This window comes from Spinacia oleracea, chromosome 4 (genome assembly GCF_020520425.1).
Source record: "Spinacia oleracea cultivar Varoflay chromosome 4, BTI_SOV_V1, whole genome shotgun sequence".
Classification (NCBI taxonomy): Eukaryota; Viridiplantae; Streptophyta; class Magnoliopsida; order Caryophyllales; family Amaranthaceae; genus Spinacia; species Spinacia oleracea.
In genome coordinates, this window is record NC_079490.1 from 134372394 (window position 1) to 134378393 (window position 6000).

Genomic DNA, 6000 nt, shown 5'->3' on the forward strand with positions numbered 1-6000 from the left:
CAAGCTCACTTATATGTGTTCCATCATATTCTAGCCGTCCACCCATATTTGGTGATGCATAAGCAGGAATTGGCTAATGAATACCCTTCCAAAGGAGAAAGAGAATTGACGCAATTGCATAATAGAGAGTTCATTAAGTGGTCCAAGATAAGGTGATGGGTGGACTAGAGGTAGCTGGTAATACTATTTGTGAAACTGTTCAGTATCTAGCTCTTGGTCCTCGGGAAGCCGTGCAGTCATATCAGGGTTATGATGTCAATGGATACACATTTTGGACCGAGCGCCAAGATCAGAAGTCCTTGTCAGTGCAAAATAGTGGTGTCTCCCTTGTGGCGTCATCAAGAGAGTATGCTAGTGCTAAGGATGGATCTCCGGTTGATGCCGAGTTGTCTTACTATGGGTGAGTCCAAGATATATGGGAGCTTAAGTACGGAACAAAATTGACTGTTGGTCTATTTTGGTGTAAGTGGGCTGATAATAATAAGAGGTGTGTAAAAAGGGATGATCCTTGTGGGTTTACTCTTGTAGACCTGGGTCGTTTGCGTGAGACTGAAGAGCCATTTATACTTGTATCACAAGCTAAGCAAATATTTTATATAACCGACCCTGCCGATAAGAAGTGGTCTATTGTTGTACTGGGAAAGAGAAACATCCTCGGTGTCGGTGATGTTGAGGATGAGGACGAGAATGATGCTTTTGATGATACACCTCCATTCACCAATCCCGAAACTGAAGTGACAAACAATGTGGATAATGACACAAATTACATGCGTTCAGATCACACGGAAGGAATACTTGTTGATGACGAAATCTAGCAATGGTTAGAGGTATGAATCTAAACAAGTTAAATTGGCACAACATCTAGCTTTTTAATTTAGATCTTGTCACTGTGTGTTGGACCGTACTAACAGGCCACATGTTCAATTGGTCTACAGTACATGAATCAAGAAAACACAAGAGGCGACTTCAGACCAGCCTGAAGAAACAACCAACAAGGAGCAGTTGGTGGTGCAAGACTTGTGTATTGTGTTGGTGGTGCAAGAATTGTATATTGTGTACTGAAGAAAACCATATTGATGCAATGTACTTGTGTATTATGTTGTGTTGAAATTTGTAACCTAAAGTTACTATATTGGGCAAATAGTCACATTTTAGCTATTGGTAGTTTGTATTGTACGTATTTGGTATTTTTGTATTTTGTATTGGACATATTTTGAGCCTGGATATTTGGGCTTCGGCCTCGTAGTCTTGCTTTGTTTTTAGGTTCATTTCTTTTAATATAAGTTTGACTATTTTCTCTGTGTGCTATTGGATGAATTGTTTAGAATTTGGACTATATATGCCATTTTGGGCCATATATCGAGCCATATGAGCCTTAGCTGTACATAAATAACTTGAAATGAATCTTAGAAACATCTAACTAAGCATATGACACATAAAAAAAGGGTTTAGAATTTGGACTTAGGTTCATTTGTTTAGATTTGGGATCGAAAATGCCATTTTTGGCCATAAATTACTTATATCGACCCAAATGACCCTTAGGCGTGCATAACGAACTTGAAATGAGTTTCATAAACATATAACTAATCATATGAATCATTGTATATATTGTGATAATATTATGCAAATGATGTATTTGTTTTGTGACGTGGTTTTGTTTCTTTAATTTCAGGTATAGCTCTATCATGGATGATAATGATGACCCTATTATGGATGAGCTGATGGATGATGATGATGAACGTAGTGAGGATGGGGATTATGATGCAGCGGTGGAGGAGGATAAAGGTGAGTCGGAAGATCGTGAATATGATGAATATATACACAGAATTGAGCAGTTTGAGGTTATGGCCGATAGGGCCCCCCAATTGATAACCATCAACATGTGGTGGCAAATGAAGTTAGCACAAGTAAAAGTGTTAAAAAGCGTATGAAGAGAAAGGGGAGAGGGCCAACAAAAGGACTTGGGGCGATAGAAGAGATGTACTTGGAGTACAATGAATTCGATAACCCTTGTGGTAAGTGGCGCCGTAAGTATGCAACATTTACAGGCCTTTGTATGCGGAAGATTTCAATTTTGTTGAAATGGGAGGATGTACCCGAGGGCTTGAAGAAAACTTTTTGGGATGATGCAATGGTAAGCCTAATTTTTAATTCTAGAAATTTATCTAATCGTGTACTTGATGTCCGAACTAGAGCATGCAAATAGTCCGAACATAATTATGGCATGCACAACTAATACGTCCGAACATAACAACGACATGATCACGTGCTGAAAAGATCAGAAACTGATCAGTTCAGCTGCTGATCTGCTTCTGCTGATCTGTAGCTGAACTGATAAGTTTCTGATCTGTTCAGCAGCTGATCTGCAGCTGAACAGATCAGATTCTGATCTGTTAAGCAGCTGATCTGCTGCTACTGATCTGAAACTGATCTGTTCAGCGAATCTTCATTTCATTCATACTTTGGTCTGTGGATGTGGCAATATGTGTGTGTGTGTGTGTAATACAGTGTGTAACCAACCTTGTAACTATTTTGATTGGATTGTTAAAGTTGCATTAAATTTTATATTGATTATCCATTCAAGTCTAAGATGTTGTGTTCTATTGTTCTTTGTATTTATTGGATTAGTGCAAATTAGTACAAAATCTAAGTATGACCAAGTAATTCGCGAGTTTAATGAACGTGCAAAGCGTTTATTTTATACATGGTGCAGAATGTGTTTGAGGTGCACACAGGTGGACGAGTGATGCACGGTAGAAAATCAAACAACAGGATCCTTCCCATATGAATTATGGTTTGTTTAGTTGGAGTATTCAAGCTTTATGTACCGATCTGTAATCAAATTTAACTGGTCTAAGTTGTTATAAACTGGTCTACACTCGGTAGTTTTATGTCTGTAATCAAATTTCCAGGAAGACATGAATTATGTACCGAGCCCTGAGCTTGCGAGCCTGATCTGAACATATCAGAAACTGACCTGTTCAGCTGCTGATCTGCTGCTGCTGATCTGCAGCTGAACAGATTAGAAACTGATCTGTTCAGCTGTAGATCAGCAGCAGCAGATCAGCTGCTGAACATATCAGAATCTGATCTGTTCAGCTGCAGATCAGCAGCAGCAGATCAGCAGCTGAAAAGGTCAGTTTCTGATATGTTCAGATCAGAAACTGACATGTTCAGCTGCTGATCTGCTGCTGAACATATCAGAAACTGATCTGTTCCGCTGCAGATCAGCAGCAACAGATCAGCCGCTGAACAGGTCAGTTTCTGATCTATTCAGCTGTTGATCATATGTCTTGCGCTCGGGAATTTATGCTTGGGACTATACATGTTAACTAACGTATGAGATTCAAAAATCTAATATCAAAATAGGTTCGTTTGTTGGTAGTTGGGATCGAAAATGCGATTTTTGGCCAAAAATGACATATATCGACCAAAATGAACCATAGGCGTGCATAACGAACTTGAAATGAATCTGATAATTATATAACTAATCATATGAATCATGAAAAGCGTTTAAAATATGGAAATAGGTTCTAGTTGGGATCGAAAATGCCATTTTTGGCCAAAAATTACCTATATCGACCCAAATGACCCTTAGGCGTGCATAACAAACTTGAAATGAGTCTTGTAATCATATAACTAATCATATGAATCATGAAAAACATTTAGAATATGGATATAGGTTCGTTTGTTGGTAATTGGGATCGAAAATGCCATTTTTGACCAAAAATGACCTATATCGACCCTAATGAACCATAAACTTGCATAACGAAGTTGAAATGAGTCTTATAATCATATAACTAATCATATGAATCATGAAAAACTTTTAGAATATGGAAATAGGTTCGTTTGTTGGTAGTTGGGATCGAAAATGCCATTTTTGGCCATAAATGACCTATATCGTCCCAAATGAGCCATAGGCGTGCATAACGAACTTGAAATGAGTCTTATGATCATATAAATAATCATATGAATCATGAAAAAGGTTTAGAATTTGGACTTAGGTTTGTTTGTTGGTAGTTGGGATCGAAAATGCCATTTTTTGCCATAAATAACCTATATCGACCCACATGACCCTTAAGCGTGCATAACGAACTTGAAATGAGTTTCATAAACATATAACTAATCATATGAATCTTAAAAAGGTTTAGAATGTGTATATAGGTTTGTTTGTTGGTAGTTGGGATCGAAAATGCCATTTTTGGCCATAAATGACTTATATCGACCCAAATGACCCTTAGGCGTGCATTACGAACTTGAAATGAGTCTTGTAATCATATAACTAATCATATGAATCATGAAAAATATTTAGAATAAGGATATAGGTTCGTTTGTTGGTAATAGGGATCGAAAATGCCATTTTTGGCCATAAATGACCTATATCATCCCAAATGAGTCATAGGCGTGCATAACGAACTTGAAATGAGTCTTATGATCATATAACTAATCATATGAATCATGAAAAAGGTTTAGAAGTTGGACTTAGGTTTGTTTGTTGGTAGTTGGGATCGAAAATGCCATTTTTTGCCATAAATAACCTATATCGACCCAAATGACCCTTAAGCGTGCATAACGAACTTGAAATGAGTTTCATAAACGTATAACTAATCATATGAATCATTAAAAAGGTTTATAATGTGGATATAGGTTTGTTTGGTTGTAGTTGGGATCGAAAATGCCATTTTTGTCCATAAATGACTTATATCGACCCAAATGACCCTTAGGCGTGCATAACGAACTTGAAATGAGTTTCATAAACATATAACTAATCATATGAATCATTGTATATATTGTGATAATTATTATGCAAATTCCCGAGCGCAAGACATATGATCAACAGCTGAACAGATCAGAAACTGACCTGTTCAGTTGGTGATCAGCTGTTGATCTGCTGCTGTTGATCTGATGCATAGTCTCGACAAAAATGGGAAATATGTAATTGTTAATCTCGAAACAAAAGAGGCTTGTGATAAACTAGTAAGTAAATGGAGTGATTTTCAATAATTTGAATTTATATATATATATATATATATATATATATATATATATATATGGGGGAGGGATCCGGTAAGAACACCTCCTTAGGTAAGAACACTTCTTACGGTAAGAACACTTTTACTCTCAATGTTCTAGATTTATTCAAGCATGTTCTAAATTTTGTTAACCATGCTCTAAAATTATTCAAAAATGTTCTAAATTTGTTCAACAATGTTCTAAAATTATTCAAGCATGTTTTAAGTTTGTTCAACCATGTTCTAAATTTATTCAACCATGTTCAACATTTTAAAACTCATGTTCTAAATTTATTCAAGCATGTTCTAAATGTATTGAACGATGTTCTAAATTTGTTCAACCATGTTCTAAATGCAGGAATGTTCTAAATTTATTCAACCATGTTCTAAATTTAGAACAAGTCAACACATGTACATATATAAATGTTCTAATTTCAAGCTCGTGTTCTAAATTTATTCAAACGTGTTCTAAATTTATTCAACAATGTTCTAAATTTGTTCAACCATGTTCTAAATTTATTCAACTATATTCTAAATTTATTTAAGCATGTTCTAATTTTATTTAACCATGCTCTAAATTCTCAAACTCGTGTTCTAAATTAATAAAAATTATTCAACCATGTTCTCAATTTTCAAGCTCATGTTCTAAATTTATTCAATCATTTTCTAAATTTATTCAACGATGTTCTAAATTTGTTCAAGCATGTTCTAAACTTATTTAAGCATGTTCCAAATTTATTGAACAATGTTCTAAATTTAGAACATGAAAACCTAGTCAACACATATACATATATACATGTTCGAAAATTTCAAGCTTATGTTCTAAATTAAATCAAGCATGTTCTAAAATTATTAAACATGTTATAAATTTATTCAAACATGTTCTAAATTTATTCAAGCTTTCAGCATGTTCTAACTTTATTCAACAGTGTTTCAAAATTAATTAAAGCATGTTCTAAAATTATTAAACATGTTCTCAATTTATTCT